The sequence below is a fragment of the Rhinatrema bivittatum genome, chromosome 10, assembly GCF_901001135.1.
Source record: "Rhinatrema bivittatum chromosome 10, aRhiBiv1.1, whole genome shotgun sequence".
NCBI classification, from domain to species: domain Eukaryota; kingdom Metazoa; phylum Chordata; class Amphibia; order Gymnophiona; family Rhinatrematidae; genus Rhinatrema; species Rhinatrema bivittatum.
In genome coordinates this window covers 29,868,877-29,879,120 of record NC_042624.1, presented here as the reverse complement: position 1 = coordinate 29,879,120, position 10,244 = coordinate 29,868,877, and positions in this window count along the sequence as shown.

Genomic DNA, 10,244 nt, shown 5'->3' with positions numbered 1-10,244 from the left:
GGCTGAAATATCTTGCCGTCTTAGTATTGTTTTGGGTTGCCCTGAGGTCCAGCTGGGGTGTCCCCCACCTGGCCCAAATGAGATTCCATGCCTCCCGGGACAGCTTCCACTCTCCTGGATCCAGTTGTTGCCTGCTTAGAAGTCTGCCTGAATGTTGTCCACGCCCGCCACGTGAGAAGTAGCTAGACCCTCCAGATTGTGTTCTGTCCAGGCGAAGAGGAGATGAACTTCCCAGGCAACCGCTGGGCTCTTGGTTTCTCTCTGGCGGTTGAGGTACGCCACCGTGGTGGCGTTGCCCGAAAACACCCGAACCCTGACTAGGGTCAAGAAGGCCTCCAACTTTCTTGATTCTAAACGGTTGATGGACCAGGCACGTTCTGCCTCCAACCACTTGCCGTGTGCCGTTCTGTCTGAACACACCGCACCCCATCCGCAAAGGCTGTCGTCGGTAGTTACTACTACCCAGTCCGAGTGTCGAGAGACATCGCTTTTGGAAGATTGGAGTCGATCAACCACCACTCCAGGCTGGATCTGATCTGAGGAGTCAGGGGCAGCCGCACCTGATCTTGTTCCCATACCGGACTCCATTGCGACAGAAGAGCCCTCTACAGAGGACTAATCTGTGCGAAAGCCCACGGGACCAGTTCCCGCGTCGAGACCATGGACCCCAGAATCTGAAGACATTCCCAGGCCGAGGGACACTGTGCGCTCAGGAAGCCAAAAGCTCATTGTTGCAGCCTTCTCATCCTGTCTATGGTCAAAAGCACCCTGCCCCTCCAGGTGTCGCATCTCGCCCCTAGGTATTCCAGGGACTGGGGAGGGGTCAGGTGGCTCTTCATGTCGTTGATCATCCATCTCCACGACTGGAGCAGGTGCGTCAAGTGAAGAACCATGCACCCGCAATCTTCCTCCGACCTCGCTTGGAGCTGCCAGTCGTCTAGATACGGGAATACCAGTACCCCGTCCCTTCTGAGAGCCGCCCCCAGACCAAAGGGAAGCGCTCGCAACTGGAAATGCTGCTCTAGGATCTTGAATCATCGAAGACGTTGGTGATCGGCTCAGATCGGAATATGGAGGTAAGCCTCGGAGAGATCCAAGGAGGCGAGGAACGCTCCCTTGCATATGGTCGCAATTACGGTCCGCAGAGTCTCCATAGGAAAGCACGGTAACTTTAGGCTGCGGTTTACGTGTTGGTCCAAAATGGGTCGATATGTTCCCTCCTTCTTTGGTACTACAAAATAGATGGAGTAATGACCGGTCCCTTGTTCCTCCAGCAGTACCGAAACGATGGCCTGCCAACTGAGCAATCTGCGCAGTGTGTCCTCTACCGCCATCCGCTTGCTTGGGGAAGCACAGCGCGACACCAGAAAGGAAGTCCAAGGGTGGCTGAGAAAAAAACTTTAAGGCGTAGCTGACATGGATCAATTGAAACACCCATTGATCTGATGTGATCCTGACCCCTTCCTTGTAATACTGGGACAGCCATCCTTCCACTGCGGTGTCCGAGGAGTGGGTGCCCCTTATTTCATTGGGAAGATTTTCTGGCTCCTCCCTGTGCGAAGCCACCCTGGGCTGTGCTGACGGATTCTTAAAAGGAATGCTGTCATCCTGAGGAAGGTCTGGGACCAAAGGATGGAGAAGTTTATTTATTTATTTATTTAAGTTTTTTTTATATACCAACATTCAAGACAGAAGTCCCATCATGCTGGTTCACAAGGAACAGGGGTGCACAATATAATAAACTTTACAATTTGAACAATAGTGCAGAAAAGCAGTTACATGTAACAGGGAAACAATAACTTGGATTAAGAAGGAAAAAGAAGATCAGATAATTATATATGTAAATGATAACATTGTAAGAGGTGGTTATTAATGCTATAACTAGCGAAGCGTGATGATTGAAGGGAGTTAAATGATATTGGAGTTAGGAAAGGCTTGCGTGAACAACCACGTCTTGAGTCTTTTCTTGAAGGTTGAGATGCTAGGTTCCATTCTAAGATCCGGGGGAATAGAGTTCCATAAAGTTGGACCGGCTGTGGAGAAGGCCCGATCTCTTAGCGTGATGTGTCTGGTGGTTTTGGTTGGAGGTACTTGAAGTGATCCCTTGTAAGCATCTCTTGTCGGTCTTGTAGAGTGGTGTAGTCGGAGGGGGGATATGGAGATCGATTGGGGCTAATTGGTGGATATTTTTGAATATGGTGAGAATGGCCTTGTAGATTATTCTGAAGTGGATGGGCAGCCAGTGGAGGCCCATCAGGATAGGGGTTATGTGTTCTCTTCTCCTGGTGTTCGTGAGTATATGAGCGGAGGCATTTTGGACCATTTGCAGTGGCTTGGTGTGTGAAGAGGGGAGACCAAGCATGATGGTATTACAATAGTCCAGCTTTGCGAAAATGATTGATTGTAGAATTGTTCTAAAGTCATGTGTGTGGAACAGAGGTCTTATTCTTTTCAGCACTTGGAGCTTATAAAAGCAGTCTCTGGTGGTTTTGTTGATGTTAGCTTTCAGGTTTAGGTGATTGTCAATTAGAACTCCTAGGTCTCTCACTTGTCTAGTATTTGGTAAGGTAGGATGAGTGTGTGTGAGGGAACTGTTTTCTGGTGTGATGAGTAGAAGTTCTGTTTTTGATTAATTTAGAATCAGGTTGAGACTTGTGAGAAGCTGTTTGATATTTTGGAGGCAGGTTTCCCAGTGAACCAGTGTTTTTGCGAGCGACTCCTTGATGGGGATCAGGACCTGAATATCGTCAGCGTAGAGGAAGTGTTTGAGATTGAGGTCAGTGAGAAGTTTACATAAGGGTAATAGATAAATGTTAAACAAGGTAGGAGACAGGGAAGAGCCCTGAGGGACTCCTACTGACACGGGGTGAAGTGTCATAATGCCTCTGTATCGCTCCATGGTGAGACCGCACCTTGAATACTGTGTACAATTCTGGTCGCCGCATCTCAAAAAAGATATAATTGCGATGGAGAAGGTACAGAGAAGGGCTACCAAAATGATAAGGGGAATGGAACAACTCCCCTATGAGGAAAGACTAAAGAGGTTAGGACTTTTCAGCTTGGAGAAGAGACGACTGAGGGGGGATATGATAGAGGTGTTTAAAATCATGAGAGGTCTAGAACGGGTAGATGTGAATCGGTTATTTACTCTTTCGGATAGTAGAAGGACTAGGGGACACTCCATGAAGTTAGCATGGGGCACATTTAAAACTAATCGGAGAAAGTTCTTTTTTACTCAACGCACAATTAAACTCTGGAATTTGTTGCCAGAGAATGTGGTTCGTGCAGTTAGTATAGCTGTGTTTAAAAAAGGATTGGATAAGTTCTTGGAGGAGAAGTCCATTACCTGCTATTAAGTTCACTTAGAGAATAGCCACTGCCATTAGCAATGGTTACATGGAATAGACTTAGTTTTTGGGTACTTGCCAGGTTCTTATGGCCTGGATTGGCCACTGTTGGAAACAGGATGCTGGGCTTGATGGACCCTTGGTCTGACCCAGTATGGCATTTTCTTATGTTCTTATGTTCTTAGAGGATTCTTTATTATGAATCTTCACCTTGTATCCTCTGTTGCTGAGGAAGGTTCTGAACCATGACAGGGCAGTGCCTGAAATACCTATGGCTGTTAGTTGGTTGATGAGAAGTTGAACTTCTTCCCGCTCTGAAATGCTGTGAATCCAGAGGCCGACTTCTCGGGACAAAGTCTTAATGGAATGGCCTCCGAACTACTGGCAGCTTGATGCCCTATGAGTCACTCAGGGACCTAACCGGTTAGTCCAGCTCCTCTCCAAACAGGAGATTCCTCCGGAAGGGTAGATTACAAGCGGGCTGTAGCGAAAGGATCCACCGACCAGTTGCTGAGCACAATAACCGCCGTGCCACCACCGACGAGACCATGGATCATGCCGAAGTATGGACAAGATCGTACTGGGCACCGCCGCGTACACCACTCCTGCCTCTAGCCGGGCTGCCTTAGCCTGCGTCCACTTTCGGTGTTCGTAAGGGCTCCAAGTACTCCTCCAGCAGCGGATAGAGCTTATACCTGGTCTGACCCCTTTTGAGACCATTCTCCGGGGAATCCCATTCCCGGCTAATCAGCTTCTGAATTTTCTCCAGAATAGGAAAAGCCGTAGGGTGGCCCTCGAAGTCCATCCACAACAGGGTTGACCTCTTCATTGTTTGAATTTTCCTGCGACAATTTGAGGCCCACTTCGTCCAGGACCTGGGGAAACAAATGTAGAGATTACTTACCTGATAATCTCCTTTTCCTTAGTGTATGCAGATGGACTCAGAACAAGTGGGTATAGTGGGCTCGTGCTAGCAGTTGGAGATGGATCTGACGTCAGCAAGGGTACATATACCCCCACAGGAAGTGAAGCAACTTAGTAATCTTCCTTGCAAAAGCTGTTATGGATATATGTGTACTGACCGATCAAGTAATTAATGAAACAGGATTCTCCTGACCGATTGATAGTAGCTGGAGACCGCCAACGTTCCTAACCGGAAGGCATCGACACCTGGTAGAGTGGACGCTCTTGTGTAAGAAATGACATGCCTTACCTTGAATTGGTGAAACCCATGTATACTGGCAGCCGGGCGGGATGGTGAGTCCATCTGCATACACTAAGGAAAAGGAGATTATCAGGTAAGTAATCTCCACATTTCCTAGCGTGTAGCAGATGGACTCAGAACAAGTGGGATGTACAAAAGCTACTCCCGGACTGGGTGGGAGGCTGCCTGAGGACCGCGTAGGACTGCCCTCGCAAATGCTGTGTCCTCCCTGGCCTGGATGTCCAGATGGTAAAATCTGGAGAAGGTATGGAGGGAGGACCACGTCGCCGACTTACATATCTCCGTGGGCGACAGCATCCTAGATTCTGCCCAAGAGGCCGCCTACGCTCTGGTGGAATGAGCCTTGACCTGCAGAGGCGGTGACTTCCCAGACTACGTAGGCTGCTCTGATAACTTCTTTGATCCAGCGAGCGATTGTGGGCCGAGAGGCCGCCTCCCCTTGCTTCTTCCCGCCGTGAAGGACAAACAGATGGTCCGTCTTATGTATTGTTTCTGTCATGTCCAGATATCTGGACAGCAATCTGCCGATGTCGAGATGGCGGAGCAAGCGCCCTTCTTCCGACTTCTGCAAACCTTCCGTGGTAGGCAAGAATATGGTTTGGTTGAGGTGAAACTGTGAGACTACTTTGGGTAAGAAGAAGGAGGGAACCGTGCGAAAATGGATCGCCTCAGGAGTGATTCTGAGAAAGGGATCACGGCAGGACAGCGCTTGTAGCTCCGAGATGAGGCGGGCTGAACACACCGCCAGCAAGAACACCATCTTCAATGTTAGAGAACGGAGAGACAGGCCCCGGAGGGGTCTGAAGGTGGATCCCGCGAGGAAATCCAAAACTATGTTGAGGTTCCACAGGGGCACTGGCTACTTCAGTGGTGGACAAATGTGCTTGTCTCCTTTCAGGAAGCGGGAAACATCTGGGTGCGTGGCAGTGGTCTTGCCATCCCTCCTGGGACCGTAGCAAGACAGCGCAGCCACCTGAACCTTGATGGAGCTTAGGGAGAGACCCTTCTGAAGCCCATCCTGCAGGAAATCCAGAACAATAGGGATTGTGGTCGCATGTGACCACAATCCCTATTGTGGTCACATGCTTCAAATACTCTCCAGATCCTTATGTAGGTGAGGGATGTGGAAAACTTGCGGGCTCGGAGGAGTGTATCTATCACCGGCTCCGAGTAACCTCTTTTCTTCAGTCTAGCCCTCTCAATGGCCAGACCATAAGAGAGAATTGAGCCGGATCCTCGTGGAGGATGGGACCTTGACATAGCAGGTCCCTGAGAGGAGGCAGGGGAAGGGGCTCCCCTGTCAGTAGTCTTCTCATGTCCGCGTACCAGGGTCTTCTTGGCCAGTCTGGTGCCACTAGAAGAACTAGGCCTCTGTGCCTCTGAATCTTGTGTATAAGGGCGCCCAGCAGGGGCCACGGAGGAAAGGCGTATAGCAGGGTCCCTGGAGGCCATGGCTGAACCAGGGCATCGATCCCGTGAGAGAACGGATCTCGCTTGCGGCTGAAGTATCTGGGTACTTGAGCACTGGACCTGTCCGCTAGTAGGTCCATGTCCGGAGTACCCCACTGATCCACAATCATCTGGAAGGCTGTGGGGGACAGCTGCCATTCTCCCGGATTTAGGCTTTCCCTGCTGAAGAAGTCTGCCGTGGTGTTGTCCCTTCCGGCAATGTGGACGGCGGAGATGTCCTGGAGATTCGCCTCTGCCCAAGCCATCAGCGGGGCTATCTCTAGGGACACCTGTTGGCTTCTGGTTCCGCCCTGTCGGTTGATGTATGCCACCGTGGTGGCGTTGTCGGACATCACTCTGACTGCTCTGTTCCGCAGTCTGTGAGCAAATCGCAGGCAGGCTAACCGGACTGCCCGTGCCTCTAGGCGGTTGATGTTCCACCCCGACTCTTCTCTGTTCCACCGCCCTTGGGCGGTGAGCTCTTCGCAGTGTGCTCCCCATCCGCTCAGGCTGGCATCTGTGGTGAGCAGGGCCCCCTGCTCGTGTGGTCGGACTGCAACCACCACCGTAGCTGGGTCCGCACTCTGGCGGGTAGAGGTAGATGCACAGAGTAATTCCGGAAACATGGGCTCCATCGAGAGAGGAGGGAGTGTTGCAGTGGTCTCATATGGGCCCGCGCCCATGGTATCACTTCCAGGGTGGATGCCATGAGACCGAGAACCTGCAGATAATCCCAAGCTAAGGGCCGGCTGGCTCCCATCAAGGACCGTAGACGAGTCTGGAGCTTTAACCTTCTCTTGGTGGTGAGGCTGACTGTGACTGCCTGGGTGTCGAACCGGACTCCCAGGTATTCCAGTGATTGGGAAGGCTGTAGGCAACTCTTGTTTAGGTTGACTACCCATCCCAGGCTTTCCAGAAGGGAGATCACTCTGTTGGTTGCCCGATGGCTCTCCTCTCGTGATTTCGCCCTGATCAGCCAATCGTCTAGGTAGGGATGGACAAGAATTCCTTCCCGTCTGAGCACCACTGCTACTACTACGATCACCTTGGTGAAGGTTCGCAGTGCCGTGGCTAACCCGAAAGGCAACGCCCGGAATTGGAAGTGCGGTCCCAGAACCTTGAAGCGTAGGTAGCGCTGATGATCCCGATGGATCGGGATATGCAGGTAGGCTTCCGACAAGTCTAAGGCCGTGAGGAATTCCCCTGGCTGTACTGCGGTCTTGACTGAGCGCAGAGTTTCCATGCGAAACCTCGGGACCTTTAAGTATCGGTTGACTGACTTGAGGTCCAAGACGGGTCGGAAAGTGCCCTCTTTCTTGGGTACCATGAAATAAATGGAATAGTGCCCAGAATCCATTTCCCATGTAGGTACTGGGATTATGGCTTTCAAGGACATGAGCCTCGTCAGGGTAGCTACCAATGCCGCCTTCTTGTGGATTGGACTCGGAGATTCCACAAGCCTGTCCGGAGGGATGTGATGGAAGTCCAGATAATACCCCTCTCGGATGATGGCGAGGACCCACTGGTCCGACGTAATCTCGACCCATCTGGGGTAGAAGAGGGTTAACCTGCCCCCTATGGCTTCGTCCCCTGGATGGATCGGCTGATTCTCATTGTGAGGTGCGGCCGGGACCTGAACCCGAGCCGGCTCCCCTCTTGTGCTGCTTGGTCCGAAAGGACTGGTTCCTGGCCTGAGGACGAGGTGCCTGATAGTGACTCCTATAGGGAGTGAAGCGTTGGGAGCTTCTACCTCTGGAGGGCCTCGGAAAGGTGCGCTGGTTCCTCTTGGACCTGTCTTCCGGCAGTCGAGGTACTGGAGAGGCGCCCCATGTGCTGGCCAATTTATCTAGGTCGCTGCTGAACAGAAGAGAACCCTTGAACGGCATTCTAGTGAGACGTGTCTTAGAAGGAGCATCGGCTGACCAGTTCCGTATCCAGAGCTGCCTCCTGGCTGCTACTGAGGATGATACCCCCTTGGCTGTCGTATGGACTAGGTCGGAGGCGGCATCCGTGAGGAATGAGAGAGCTGACTCCATGTCTGCTGCCGGGGCATTGTTCCTGGCCTGTGACAAACAGGAATGCGTCACCACTGTGCAGCAAGTTGCGATCCGCAGAGACAGAGCTGCCACCTCAAAGGTTTGTTTCAGGATGGCATCCAGGCGTCGGTCATGAGCCTCCTTGAGGGCCGCCCCCCCCCCCCTCCACTGGAATGGTAGTGCGCTTGACCACAGCGCTAACTATGGCGTCCACCTTAGGGCACGCCAGCATATCCTTGATTGCCGGGTCCAGAGGGTACATGCCAGACAGGGCCCGACCCCCTTTGAATGAGGCCTCCGGCGCATTCCACTCCAAATCGATCAGCTGTTGTGCCGCTTGCAGGAAGGGGAAATGGCGTGCCGTCGGACGAAGGCCCTCCAGCAGGGGGTTCTGATTGGATGCCCCCATGGTGCTGGGGCCAGGAATAGCCAGCTCCGTCAGGCACTGAGAAACCAGGTCAGAGAGATCTTCCTTGGGAAAGAACCGCTGCATAGTTCGATATGGCTCTATCCCCGAGGGAAGTTCCCCCTCCTCAGGGAGTCCGGACTCGTCCTCCGAGACATCAGGATCCGCATGAGCCGGACTACCCGGAGGCGGGTGCCCGCGGTAAGGACGAGAGGGTCCAGGGGCAGGGTCAGCCGGGGAAGCAGGGCCTGGACGGGAAGCCGACTGCATCTGTACAAAGGCGTGGATCCCCTTAAATAAGTCCACCCAGGAAATGGAAGCGGTCTCTAGCCGTCGGGGTACCAGGTCCCCCGGGATTCCTGGCTGTTCGAGACGGCCCGCTAGATCCTGGGTGGCCCCTGGGGAACTGTCGGTTGAGACTGGTCCTGGCCCGAGGCTCCCACGGCCTCCTCACATTGGGCACAAAGGGAGTCTGCCTCCTCGCTCTGTGTGGCTCTAAGATGGCATGCTGAGCACAGGCCAAGAGCTTTTACGCCGGAATCAGGAGGTGCCGCCTCTGGAGACGCCAGGGCGTTTAAGTGTTCCATCGCATCTTGCGAATGCAGGGCTCCGGCACTTATGCAATATGCTGCCAATAATATGCGTTCAGCAATATGCGCTCAATAATATGCAATATGCGCTCAATAATATGCGTTCAGCAATATGCGCTCAGCAAGAGGCGCTCAATAATATACGCTGAAGAATATGCGCTTAACAATAGCTCAATAACATACGCCAGCAATCTCTATGCTGCGTTGTGCGCCTATCAACAGACGCCTATCCGTGTGCGCTCAATGCCTGAACAAGGCAGACAAAATGGCGACCTCCATGGCGTGCCGCATACAGGCAACGCCGCCGATCCTCGTACCTCGGAGACCAAAAGTAAGAGATGTACGCCTTACCTGATCTTCGGCGCTTCCCGGCTGTAACCCGGGCGGTCTCCGGCTGCGGTGGGAAAGGGGAAATACCTTCACCGCCTCACTCGAGGAAGTGCTCCCGCTGCCTCTAAGCCGCCGAACTCGTCTCGCTCGGGGCTAAGTCCTCGCCGGGACCGAGGCGCCTCTCAGCCACGCCCGAGCCCTTCTCGCTCGGGAGCTAGATCCCTGCCATGGTTCGGCCACCGGACCGAGGCGTAGACCTCCGAGGGATCGCGGAAATCACCTCGGGAAACTCAACTGGGGGAGGGACCCGAGGGTATCACCGCAGGAGTGTGGGGCTCGTCGTCTGGTATCTTCTTAGAAATTTAGAAAGTAGAAAGTAGTATTGGAAAACATGCTCAGCGAGCGTGCAGGCGCTCCAAACTGCTTTGGAGACGGAAATTACTAAGTTGCTTCACTTCCTGTGGGGGTATATGTACCCATGCTGACGTCAGATCCGTCTCCAACTGCTAGCACGAGCACACTATACCCACTTGTTCTGAGTCCATCTGCTACACGCTAGAAAAGGACGCAATTCCTCCTGCTTGAACAGACAAAGCAACCGGGGGTCATCCCCCTCCCTGTGGTGTCCAGCATGTCCTCCCCCATATCTGGGTCCTGGTTAATAACAGGGTTCCCCTGAGGGGCAGGGAGTCCGCTGCTCTCCCCTCATTATCCCGGCCCCTGGATGTCCCAGGTACCAGAGGGCAAGGATTTCAGGTCCTTGGGACAGATAGCCGGATCCCTGGCGTCCCCCTGGTGCCTTTTCTTGGATGTTTTCCTAGCCAGAAAAGCCTGGTGCAAATTCCGGGGAAAGTCCCCCGG